The sequence below is a fragment of the Lissotriton vulgaris genome, chromosome 5, assembly GCF_964263255.1.
Source record: "Lissotriton vulgaris chromosome 5, aLisVul1.2, whole genome shotgun sequence".
In the NCBI taxonomy this organism is placed as follows: domain Eukaryota; kingdom Metazoa; phylum Chordata; class Amphibia; order Caudata; family Salamandridae; genus Lissotriton; species Lissotriton vulgaris.
Window position 1 is genome coordinate 1,814,331,453 of NC_141693.1, and position 13,197 is coordinate 1,814,344,649.

A 13,197-nucleotide genomic window follows, 5' to 3' on the forward strand; every position below is an offset into this window, starting at 1 on the left:
GACTTTCCTTTACACGAGTCATGTTGTGGTGCCATGGCTTTCTTTACACAAGTCATGTTGTGGTGTCTTGGCTTGCCTTTTCATGAGTCATGATGTGGTGTCTTGGCTTTCCTTTACCCGAGTCATGTTGTGGTGTCTTGACTTTCCTTTACACAAGTCATGTTGTGGTGTCTTGGCTTTCCTTTACACAAGTCATGTTGAGTTTTCTTGAACTATACTTTACACAAGTCATGTTATGGTGTCTTGGTCTTTCCTTTACAGCATTCATGTTGTGTTGTCTTGGACTTTCCTTATCACAAGTCATGGTGTATCCTTTACCCGAGTCATGTTTTGTTGTCTTGGACTTTCCGTTACACGTGCCATGCTGTGGTGTCTTCAGCTTTCCATGAGTTATGTTGTGGTATCTTGGACTTTCCTTTACACAATTCATGTTGTGGTGTCTTGGCTTTCCTTGACATGAGTCATGTTGTGATGTCTTGATCTTCCTTTTACACAATTCATGTTGTGGTGTCTTGGCTTTCTTTTACGCAATTCATGTTGTGGTGTTTTGGCTTTCCTTTACACAAGTCATGTTGTGGTGTTTTGGCTTTCCTTTACACAAGTCATGTTTTGGTGTTTTGCTCTATCCGTTCAAGGAGTCAGAGAGAGTGAGAGAACAGAGTAAGGCTTTAATAATGTCTGTTTCTTCTGTGTTCTGTAAACTCAAATCAGCACGGCCTTTCCTATTCTATTGTTGTTAACGCTGACATTAGCAATGATTTATCTGAACTTGGTCCACATTATAAGAAAGGGTGGCAGCAAGTCTCGTTTACCCAGAAATCCTTTCTCTGTTTTGCATATAATCAAAGGTTCATATTCTGAACTTTTGACTAAATCAGTGCATGAAAATAAAGACAAATCAAAAATAGAGCTGAGCCCAGAACTTCAATAAGTAGTGGACATTGATAGCTAGGCGGATTACACATTTTGGCCCGCACCCTACATGTTAAAGCGTATGTATTCATGTGATATATATACCTGTTTTGCTATAATGTTTCTTTGCCCGGATGAACCTCAGTGGTCTGGGGTGCAAACTTCAAACCTGTAGCAGTCTAGCGACAGAGTGGTTCAATTCCACCTTCTGGGCGAGGCAGTTTTTGTGATGGGCTGCCCATTCACAGGGTAACTGATACATATGTTTTTTGTCAATTCTGTTTATGTTCACAACTTGTAGAAGACAGTATTTGGTAACTACATTTTCAGCAGCCCAGCCGACACGTGTTTTCTTCTCTGTTTTAAAGGCCACGTCACCATTTAAGATCAAAGAGTATCCGAGAGAATTACTTGTTAAATAGTAGCCAGCGGTCTGAGGAGCGATTCACCTGGGCACCCCAGCAAGTCATGAAAGGAAGGGTATGCATTAAACATAGTGTAGATTGGAGAATCTGACATTAATAATTTGAGAGATTGGGAAGAGATAGTGTCCGATACTAATGAAATGAAGGCAGTGACGTTCATTAATGGAATGAGGGTATCACCTTTAACAATATCAAAGTAAATGGTCATCTATCTGCTCCCATAGATGCCCCCGGTACTGGGGAAGGACCACTGAATCCCATCCCCAGTCCACAGAGAAGGCACTTTACCTCTGTTGCAGACTTTACTCACAGATCTTGGAGTCTCACAGTCTTTCTGTGCACCCAATTAAAACAAATGAATAAATAAATACATGAATACATATGTATAATGAAGCCTGCAAAATGAATTTGCCTCTAGTCTATCCCATTTTTAGGGCCAGATAATGGACTCTGAGGCCCAACGACATAAAATGATATCCTCAGGATTATACCATTCCATCACATTTGGAAACTAGGATTAAAAAGACCTTTTGTACAACAAAAATCTGAACTCCTTACCTCGTCCTCTCATCTGGAGTGATCCTGCAGAGCAAAAAACATGTTGCAGCATAACCTGACTAATAGAGTGTTTTAAGTCTCCCCCAGTATATGTCTCCCCGTTTCCCGGCAAAGGGGAAAAAACTGCCACACAATTTATGATAAAGTGTCTTGGGCTTTTCTTTCCACAAGTCGTTTTGAGGTGTCTTGGACTTTCCTTTCCATGAGTCATGTTGTGGTGTCTTGGTTTTTCCTTTCCATGAGTCATGTTGTGGTGTCTTGGCTTTCCTTTACACAAGTCATGTTGTGGTGTCTTCGGCTTTCCTTTACACGAGTCATGCTGTGGTGCCATGGCTTTCCTTTACACAAGTCATGTTGTGGTGTCTTGGCTTGCCTTTTCATCAGTCACGATGTGGTGTCTTGGCTTTCCTTTACACGAGTCATGTTGTGGTGTCTTGACTTTCCTTTACACAAGTCATGTTGTGGTGTCTTGGCTTTCCTTTACACAAGTCATGTTGTGTTTTCTTGTACTATCCTTTACACAAGTCATGTTATGGTGTCTTGGTCGTTCCTTTACAGCATTCATGTTGTGTTGTCTTGGACTTTCCTTATCACAAGTCATGGTGTATCCTTTACCCGAGTCATGTTTTGTTGTCTTGGACTTTCCGTTACACGTGCCATGCTGTGGTGTCTTCAGCTTTCCATGAGTTATGTTGTGGTATCTTGGACTTTCCTTTACACAATTCATGTTGTGGTGTCTTGGCTTTCCTTGACATGAGTCATGTTGTGATGTCTTGATCTTCCTTTTACACATTTCATGTTGTGGTGTCTTGGCTTTCTTTTACGCAATTCATGTTGTGGTGTTTTGGCTTTCCTTTACACAAGTCATGTTGTGGTGTTTTGGCTTTCCTTTGCACAAGTCATGTTTTGGTGTTTTGCTCTATCCGTTCAAGGAGTCAGAGAGAGTGAGAGAACAGAGTAAGGCTTTAATAATGTCTGTTTCTTCTGTGTTCTGTAAACTCAAATCAGCACGGCCTTTCCTATTCTATTGTTGTTAACGCTGACATTAGCAATGATTTATCTGAACTTTGTCCACATTATAATAAAGGGTGGCAGCAAGTCTCGTTTACCCAGAAATCCTTTCTCTGTTTTGCATATAATCAAAGGTTCATATTCTGATCTTTTGACTAAATCAGTGCATGAAAATAAAGACAAATCAAAAATAGAGCTGAGCCCAGAACTTCAATAAGTAGTGGACATTGATAGCTAGGCGGATTACACATTTTGGCCCGCACCCTACATGTAAAAGCGTATGTATTCTTGTGATATATATACCTGTTTTGCTATAATGTTTATTTGCACGGATGAACCTCAGTGGTCTGGGGTGCAGGCTTCAAACCTGTAGCTGTCTAACGACAGAGTGGTTCAATTCCACCTTCTGGGCGAGGCAGCATTTGTGATGGGCTGCCCATTCACAGGGTAACTGATACATATGTTTTTTGTCAATTCTGTTTATATTCACAACTTGTAGTAGACAGTATTTGGTAACCACATTTTCAGCAGCCCAGCCGACACGTGTTTTCTTCTCTGTTTTCAAGGCCACGTCACCATTTAAGATCAAAGAGTATCCGAGAGAATTACTTGTTAAATAGTAGCCAGCGCTCTGAGGAGCGATTCACCTGGGCACCCCAGCAAGTCATGAAAGGAAGGGTATGCATTAAACATAGTGTAGATTGGAGAATCTGACATTAATAATCTGAGAGATTGGGAAGAGATAGTGTCCGATACTAATGAAATGAAGGCAGTGACGTTCATTAATGGAATGAGGGTATCACCTTTAACAATATCAAAGTAAATGGTCATCTATCTGCTCCCATAGATGCCCCCGGTACTGGGGAAGGACCACTGAATCCCATCCCCAGTCCACAGAGAAGGCACTTTACCTCTTTGTTGCAGACTTTACTCACAGATCTTGGAGTCTCACAGTCTTTCTGTGCACCCAATTAAAACAAATGAATAAATAAATACATGAATACATATGTATAATGAAGCCTGCAAAATGAATTTGCCTCTAGTCTATCCCATTTTAGGGGCCAGATAATGGACTCTGAGGCCCAATGACATAAAATGATATCCTCAGGATTATACCATTCCATCACATTTGGAAACTAGGATTAAAAAGACCTTTTGTACAACAAAAATCTGAACTCCTTACCTCGTCCTCTCATCTGGAGTGATCCAGCAGAGCAAAAAACATGTTGCAGCATAACCTGACTAATAGAGTGTTTTAAGTCTCCCCCAGTATATGTCTACCCTTTTCCCGGCAAAGGGGAAAAAACTGCCACACAATTTATGTTAAAGTGTCTTGGGCTTTTCTTTCCACAAGTCATTTTGAGGTGTCTTGGACTTTCCTTTCCATGAGTCATGTTGTGGTGTCTTGGTTTTTCCTTTCCATGAGTCATGTTGTGGTGTCTTGGCTTTCCTTTACACAAGTCATGTTGTGGTGTCTTCGGCTTTCCTTTACACGAGTCATGTTGTGGTGCCATGGCTTTCTTTACACAAGTCATGTTGTGGTGTCTTGGCTTGCCTTTTCATGAGTCATGATGTGGTGTCTTGGCTTTCCTTTACCCGAGTCATGTTGTGGTGTCTTGACTTTCCTTTACACAAGTCATGTTGTGGTGTCTTGGCTTTCCTTTACACAAGTCATGTTGAGTTTTCTTGAACTATACTTTACACAAGTCATGTTATGGTGTCTTGGTCTTTCCTTTACAGCATTCATGTTGTGTTGTCTTGGACTTTCCTTATCACAAGTCATGGTGTATCCTTTACCCGAGTCATGTTTTGTTGTCTTGGACTTTCCGTTACACGTGCCATGCTGTGGTGTCTTCAGCTTTCCATGAGTTATGTTGTGGTATCTTGGACTTTCCTTTACACAATTCATGTTGTGGTGTCTTGGCTTTCCTTGACATGAGTCATGTTGTGATGTCTTGATCTTCCTTTTACACAATTCATGTTGTGGTGTCTTGGCTTTCTTTTACGCAATTCATGTTGTGGTGTTTTGGCTTTCCTTTACACAAGTCATGTTGTGGTGTTTTGGCTTTCCTTTACACAAGTCATGTTTTGGTGTTTTGCTCTATCCGTTCAAGGAGTCAGAGAGAGTGAGAGAACAGAGTAAGGCTTTAATAATGTCTGTTTCTTCTGTGTTCTGTAAACTCAAATCAGCACGGCCTTTCCTATTCTATTGTTGTTAACGCTGACATTAGCAATGATTTATCTGAACTTTGTCCACATTATAAGAAAGGGTGGCAGCAAGTCTCGTTTACCCAGAAATCCTTTCTCTGTTTTGCATATAATCAAAGGTTCATATTCTGAACTTTTGACTAAATCAGTGCATGAAAATAATTATTTTATTTATTTATTTATTTTGAGAATTTGTAAAGCGCAAACTGACACCTTGCAGGCTTCCTGGCGCTGGAAATTACTCTGTTAACGGTAAACCGGAAGAACAGTCAGAAGGGCAGTTTATTTGGGGAAGAGCCATGTCTTAATGCGTCTCCTGAAGGGAAGAAGCTGTGATGTCTGACGTATGTCAGTGGGCAGGCTGTTCCACAGCTTGGCCGCAGCTACACTGAATGCTCTGCCCCCTGTTCTAGTTCTGTTGAATCTGGGTACCTTTACCAGACAAGCAGAAGATGAACGTAGGTCTCTGGCAGGAGTGTACCACCGGAACAGGGCTTGCAGAGGTTTAGGTCCAAGTCCGTGCAGAGCCTTAAAGACAATGCAGAGGGACTTGAATGCCACTCTTTGTTTTAGGGGTAACCAGTGTAGCTCAGCCAGAGCTGCTGTGGCTGAGGCCCTTCTCGTCCAGCCAAGAGCCAGCTTGGCTGCGGCAGATTGAATTCGCTGTAGTCGATCCAGTGTCGTGACTGGAGACTCCAGGAGCAGGGCGTTGCAATAGTCAAGGCGACTGAGTATCGTGCACCTGACTATCGACGCCCTAGCTTGTGCCGGGAGAAGAGGCATGATTTTCCGCAGTGATCGAAGCAGGGCAGTGCAGATCCCCACGGTTTTTGTCACCTGGGTTTCCATACTTAATGTGTTGTTCAGCATGGCTCCCAGGTTGCGCACCGAAGGAACTGGCAGAGGTTTGTCTCTGAACTCCGGGGGCCAGAATTCGTTCGGAAACTGACGGGGTATCTTAGTGCCTGAGCAGAACAGGACCTCCGTTTTCGCGGAGTTGAACTGGAGGGAGTTACTATGTAGCCATCCAGCCGTCTCTCTTAAGCAGTCGTGGAAGGTTGAAAAAGGAATGGCATCTTCACCTTCCCACGAGAGAATAAGCTGTGTATCATCCGCGTAATTTATTGTTTTGACCCCAAAGGATTGGATCAATTTGATTAGCGGGATGAGATACACATTAAAGAGGATGGGGCTGATGGAGGAGCCCTGAGGGACTCCCTGGGGTACTGTTGCAAAGACGGATTGAAAAGGGGGAAGAGAGACAGCCTGTCTTCTGTCCCGAAGATAGGAATGAAACCAGAGCAATGCAGTGCCTTCCACTCCCACTTCCCTAAGTCTCTGCAGCAGCCTAGCATGGTTGACCGTGTCGAATGCGGCAGACAGGTCCAGCAGTATCAGTGCCACTGGCTGGCCCCTGTCTGCACGCATTCGGAGATCCTCCATGGCAGTTAAAACTGCTGTTTCTGTGCCGTGGGCAGGCCGGAACCCGAACTGGTGATCGTCAAGAAGGTTATTTTGTTCTAGGTGGGTGGACAGGCATGAACCGACCCAACGCTCGGCGACCTTCGCTGGGAAAGGCAGCAGAGAGATGGGTCGGTAATTGGAAAGACAGTCTGGGCTCAGGGAGGGTTTCTTTAAAAGAGGAGTGATTAGTGCCTGTTTCCAAGGGGTTGGAACAAAGCCACTCTGCAAGGACTGATTGCATATTAGGCGCATGGTGTCAAAAAGTTCCATACCAAAATTTTTCCATATTTTTGGAGGTAGGGGGTCAAGTGGGGAACCCGAAGTGATACCAAGCGCAAGTCTTTCAAACTCGACGGCCGGGAGCGGAGGGAATTCCCCCAGTCTAGCCAGAAGGACAGAGCCAGGGAGCGACAAGTTCCGCGGGCTGGTGTCTGGTCTCAGCAAGTTAGAAGTTTCTGAGGAGGGGGGTGTTTTCAGGTTGTGAATAATGGTGTTTATTTTATTGATAAAAAACACTGCAAGATTGTCGCAGAGGGCTTGGGTGGGAGGCTGTGTAGAGGTAACACAGTCCGGGTTGGTCAGATTTTTGAGTATTTGAAAAATACTCTTAGAACTGTTCGTGGCATTAGTTATGATGGAGCAATAATGTTTGGCTTTGTTTAGGGCGATGGCAGTTTTATACTCCCGGAGGTGTGTTTTCCAGAGGGTTTTGTGAGTGTCAGAGTAACCCTGCCTCCATTTTCTCTCAGCATGTCTGCATGCTAGTTTGAGAGCTCTTAGGGAGTCATCAAACCATGGGGCCGGTGCTCGTCTCTGGGGTTTACCCTTTTTCAGAGGGACGAGGCGTTCCGAGGTGCTGGAAATCCTTGAGCAAAGGGATAGATAGTTGGCCTCCACTGATTGCGTAATGGAGAAACTGTCTTCTACTTCAAACACTGGGCCATTCAGTCTGAGCTTGTCCAGGGCCTTCCAGTCTCTGTACGGAGGTATATGACCGTGGAATGCCGGTCTGCCAGACCTGCTACCTACTATATGAAATTTGATCAGAGCATGATCAGTCCAGCACATTGGTAGAATGTCGCTCAGAAGAGCTAGCTGGGGGGAGGAAAAGATTAAATCCAGCTGGTGCCCTGCTGCGTGTGTGGGTTTGTTCACTAGCTGGGAGAGTTTCATTCCTTCACAAGAGACTAGGAGATTGTTGAGGGCGGAGTCGAGACTGCCGTTGGGCCAAAGGTTAAAGTCGCCCAAGACAATCAGATTGTTGTGAGAGGTAGCCATATTGGTGAGGGTGGTGAGAAGCGACTGCTGCTGAGTAGCGTTAAACGCTCCCGGCGGACGGTAACAAATCACCGCCGTGAAGGTAGTACCGAGATGACAGTCGATGGAAAGGCCGAGTATTTCGGTCCCGACCACTGGGTCCATGGCAATAGTTTTTACTGACCATGATGCTCTATGGATTGCACCAACACCACCGCCCCGCCCCTTAGGTCGTGGGAGATGCAGGATTTTGAAGTCTTGTGGGCAGGCCCAGTCCAGTTCTATGTTGCAGTCGGAGTGGGTCCATGTTTCCGTTAGGAATAAGACATCAAGATGGTGATTATCTATGAGCTGGGCGATTTCGTGAGCGTGTTTGGGCAGGGACCTCACGTTCAGCAAGCCACCTGTGAATAAGCCTTTGCGCGCGAAATCGTGCAGAGGATAGGCGGTGTCTTGGAATGACAGATGTCCTTTATGAGCGAAGTCTCTAAGGAGGAGTAGAGCCTCGCGCGTCAAGTGTGGTGTGCTGCTGGTGGACGGGGGGATCGAGACCGCAGGTGGCGCATCAGGCGCTGCCGAGGCGCGGACGAGCGCAGACGAGCTTGCCTTAAGCGCGCCTTCGGTGCGCAAACGGCGCTCCCGCTGCGCTCGTCCGCTGCGCTTGTGTGGCCGACACATTTATAGCGATAAAGACAAATCAAAAATAGAGCTGAGCCCAGAACTTCAATAAGTAGTGGACATTGATAGCTAGGCGGATTACACATGTTGGCCCGCACCCTACATGTTAAAGCGTATGTATTCATGTGATATATATACCTGTTTTGCTATAATGTTTCTTTGCCCGGATGAACCTCAGTGGTCTGGGGTGCAAACTTCAAACCTGTAGCAGTCTAGCGACAGAGTGGTTCAATTCCACCTTCTGGGCGAGGCAGTTTTTGTGATGGGCTGCCCATTCACAGGGTAACTGATACATATGTTTTTTGTCAATTCTGTTTATGTTCACAACTTGTAGAAGACAGTATTTGGTAACTACATTTTCAGCAGCCCAGCCGACACGTGTTTTCTTCTCTGTTTTCAAGGCCACGTCACCATTTAAGATCAAAGAGTATCGAGAGAATTACTTGTTAAATAGTAGCCAGCGCTCTGAGGAGCGATTCACCTGGGCACCCCAGCAAGTCATGAAAGGAAGGGTATGCATTAAACATAGTGTAGATTGGAGAATCTGACATTAATAATCTGAGAGATTGGGAAGAGATAGTGTCCGATACTAATGAAATGAAGGCAGTGACGTTCATTAATGGAATGAGGGTATCACCTTTAACAATATCAAAGTAAATGGTCATCTATCTGCTCCCATAGATGCCCCCGGTACTGGGGAAGGACCACTGAATCCCAGTCCCAGTCCACAGAGAATGCACTTTACCTCTTTGTTGCAGACTTTACTCACAGATCTTGGAGTCTCACAGTCTTTCTGTGCACCCAATTAAAACAAATGAATAAATAAATACATGAATACATATGTATAATGAAGCCTGCAAAATGAATTTGCCTCTAGGCTATCCCATTTTTAGGGCCAGATAATGGACTCTGAGGCCCAACGACATAAAATGATATCCTCAGGATTATACCATTCCATCACATTTGGAAACTAGGATTAAAAAGACCTTTTGTACAACAAAAATCTGAACTCCTTACCTCGTCCTCTCATCTGGAGTGATCCTGCAGAGCAAAAAACATGTTGCAGCATAACCTGACTAATAGAGTGTTTTAAGTCTCCCCCAGTATATGTCTCCCCGTTTCCCGGCAAAGGGGAAAAAACTGCCACACAATTTATGTTAAAGTGTCTTGGGCTTTTCTTTCCACAAGTCGTTTTGAGGTGTCTTGGACTTTCCTTTCCATGAGTCATGTTGTGGTGTCTTAGTTTTTCCTTTCCACGAGTCATGTTGTGGTGTCTTGGCTTTCCTTTACACAAGTCATGTTGTGGTGTCTTCGGCTTTCCTTTACACGAGTCATGCTGTGGTGCCATGGCTTTCCTTTACACAAGTCATGTTGTGGTGTCTTGGCTTGCCTTTTCATCAGTCACGATGTGGTGTCTTGGCTTTCCTTTACACGAGTCATGTTGTGGTGTCTTGACTTTCCTTTACACAAGTCATGTTGTGGTGTCTTGGCTTTCCTTTACACAAGTCATGTGTGTTTTCTTGTACTATCCTTTACACAAGTCATGTTATGGTGTCTTGGTCGTTCCTTTACAGCATTCATGTTGTGTTGTCTTGGACTTTCCTTATCACAAGTCATGGTGTATCCTTTACCCGAGTCATGTTTTGTTGTCTTGGACTTTCCGTTACACGTGCCATGCTGTGGTGTCTTCAGCTTTCCATGAGTTATGTTGTGGTATCTTGGACTTTCCTTTACACAATTCATGTTGTGGTGTCTTGGCTTTCCTTGACATGAGTCATGTTGTGATGTCTTGATCTTCCTTTTACACAATTCATGTTGTGGTGTCTTGGCTTTCTTTTACGCAATTCATGTTGTGGTGTTTTGGCTTTCCTTTACACAAGTCATGTTGTGGTGTTTTGGCTTTCCTTTGCACAAGTCATGTTTTGGTGTTTTGCTCTATCCGTTCAAGGAGTCAGAGAGAGTGAGAGAACAGAGTAAGGCTTTAATAATGTCTGTTTCTTCTGTGTTCTGTAAACTCAAATCAGCACGGCCTTTCCTATTCTATTGTTGTTAACGCTGACATTAGCAATGATTTATCTGAACTTTGTCCACATTATAATAAAGGGTGGCAGCAAGTCTCGTTTACCCAGAAATCCTTTCTCTGTTTTGCATATAATCAAAGGTTCATATTCTGATCTTTTGACTAAATCAGTGCATGAAAATAAAGACAAATCAAAAATAGAGCTGAGCCCAGAACTTCAATAAGTAGTGGACATTGATAGCTAGGCGGATTACACATTTTGGCCCGCACCCTACATGTAAAAGCGTATGTATTCTTGTGATATATATACCTGTTTTGCTATAATGTTTCTTTGCACGGATGAACCTCAGTGGTCTGGGGTGCAGGCTTCAAACCTGTAGCTGTCTAACGACAGAGTGGTTCAATTCCACCTTCTGGGCGAGGCAGCATTTGTGATGGGCTGCCCATTCACAGGGTAACTGATACATATGTTTTTTGTCAATTCTGTTTATATTCACAACTTGTAGTAGACAGTATTTGGTAACCACATTTTCAGCAGCCCAGCCGACACGTGTTTTCTTCTCTGTTTTCAAGGCCACGTCACCATTTAAGATCAAAGAGTATCCGAGAGAATTACTTGTTAAATAGTAGCCAGCGCTCTGAGGAGCGATTCACCTGGGCACCCCAGCAAGTCATGAAAGGAAGGGTACGCATTAAACATAGTGTAGATTGGAGAATCTGACATTAATAATCTGAGAGATTGGGAAGAGATAGTGTCCGATACTAATGAAATGAAGGCAGTGACGTTCATTAATGGAATGAGGGTATCACCTTTAACAATATCAAAGTAAATGGTCATCTATCTGCTCCCATAGATGCCCCCGGTACTGGGGAAGGACCACTGAATCCCATCCCCAGTCCACAGAGAAGGCACTTTACCTCTTTGTTGCAGACTTTACTCACAGATCTTGGAGTCTCACAGTCTTTCTGTGCACCCAATTAAAACAAATGAATAAATAAATACATGAATACATATGTATAATGAAGCCTGCAAAATGAATTTGCCTCTAGGCTATCCCATTTTTAGGGCCAGATAATGGACTCTGAGGCCCAATGACATAAAATGATATCCTCAGGATTATACCATTCCATCACATTTGGAAACTAGGATTAAAAAGACCTTTTGTACAACAAAAATCTGAACTCCTTACCTCGTCCTCTCATCTGGAGTGATCCAGCAGAGCAAAAAACATGTTGCAGCATAACCTGACTAATAGAGTGTTTTAAGTCTCCCCCAGTATATGTCTACCCTTTTCCCGGCAAAGGGGAAAAAACTGCCACACAATTTATGTTAAAGTGTCTTGGGCTTTTCTTTCCACAAGTCGTTTTGAGGTGTCTTGGACTTTCCTTTCCATGAGTCATGTTGTGGTATCTTCGTTTTTCCTTTCCATGAGTCATGTTGTGGTGTCTTGGCTTTCCTTTACACAAGTCATGTTGTGGTGTCTTCGGCTTTCCTTTACACGAGTCATGCTGTGGTGCCATGGCTTTCCTTTACACAAGTCATGTTGTGGTGTCTTGGCTTGCCTTTTCATCAGTCACGATGTGGTGTCTTGGCTTTCCTTTACACGAGTCATGTTGTGGTGTCTTGACTTTCCTTTACACAAGTCATGTTGTGGTGTCTTGGCTTTCCTTTACACAAGTCATGTTGTGTTTTCTTGTACTATCCTTTACACAAGTCATGTTATGGTGTCTTGGTTGTTCCTTTACAGCATTCATGTTGTGTTGTCTTGGACTTTCCTTATCACAAGTCATGGTGTATCCTTTACCCGAGTCATGTTTTGTTGTCTTGGACTTTCCGTTACACGTGCCATGCTGTGGTGTCTTCAGCTTTCCATGAGTTATGTTGTGGTATCTTGGACTTTCCTTTACACAATTCATGTTGTGGTGTCTTGGCTTTCCTTGACATTAGTCATGTTGTGGTGTTTTGGCTTTCCTTTACACAAGTCATGTTTTGGTGTTTTGCTCTATCCGTTCAAGGAGTCAGAGAGAGTGAGAGAACAGAGTAAGGCTTTAATAATGTCTGTTTCTTCTGTGTTCTGTAAACTCAAATCAGCACGGCCTTTCCTATTCTATTGTTGTTAACGCTGACATTAGCAATGATTTATCTGAACTTTGTCCACATTATAAGAAAGGGTGGCAGCAAGTCTCGTTTACCCAGAAATCCTTTCTCTGTTTTGCATATAATCAAAGGTTCATATTCTGATCTTTTGACTAAATCAGTGCATGAAAATAAAGACAAATCAAAAATAGAGCTGAGCCCAGAACTTCAATAAGTAGTGGACATTGATAGCTAGGCGGATTACACATTTTGGCCCGCACCCTACATGTAAAAGCGTATGTATTCATGTGATATATATACCTGTTTTGCTATAATGTTTCTTTGCCCGGATGAACCTCAGTGGTCTGGGGTGCAAACTTCAAACCTGTAGCTGTCTAGCGACAGAGTGGTTCTATTCCACCTTCTGGGCGAGGCAGCTTTTGTGATGGGCTGCCCATTCACAGGGTAACTGATACATATGTTTTTTGTCAATTCTGTTTATGTTCACAACTTGTAGAAGACAGTATTTGGTAACTACATTTTCAGCAGCCCAGCCGACACGTGTTTTCTTCTCTGTTTTCAAGGCC

At 43.7% G+C, this 13,197-nt stretch overlaps 5 non-coding genes across 5 annotated transcripts; all 5 read left to right on the forward strand.

Annotated features, from left to right (window-relative positions):
- Positions 1–1,040: 1,040 nt before the first annotated feature.
- Positions 1,041–1,127, forward strand: TRNASTOP-UCA (transfer RNA opal suppressor (anticodon UCA)). The gene has a single exon. It is a non-coding gene; the product is annotated as a tRNA-Sec (tRNA).
- A 2,105-nt stretch (positions 1,128–3,232) lies between these two features.
- TRNASTOP-UCA (transfer RNA opal suppressor (anticodon UCA)) lies at positions 3,233–3,319 on the forward strand. The gene has a single exon. It is a non-coding gene; the product is annotated as a tRNA-Sec (tRNA).
- A 5,355-nt stretch (positions 3,320–8,674) lies between these two features.
- Positions 8,675–8,761, forward strand: TRNASTOP-UCA (transfer RNA opal suppressor (anticodon UCA)). Its single transcript has one exon. It is a non-coding gene; the product is annotated as a tRNA-Sec (tRNA).
- A 2,105-nt stretch (positions 8,762–10,866) lies between these two features.
- Positions 10,867–10,953, forward strand: TRNASTOP-UCA (transfer RNA opal suppressor (anticodon UCA)). Its single transcript has one exon. It is a non-coding gene; the product is annotated as a tRNA-Sec (tRNA).
- Positions 10,954–12,954: 2,001 nt separating this feature from the next.
- Positions 12,955–13,041, forward strand: TRNASTOP-UCA (transfer RNA opal suppressor (anticodon UCA)). Its single transcript has one exon. It is a non-coding gene; the product is annotated as a tRNA-Sec (tRNA).
- The last annotated feature ends 156 nt before the right edge of the window (positions 13,042–13,197 follow it).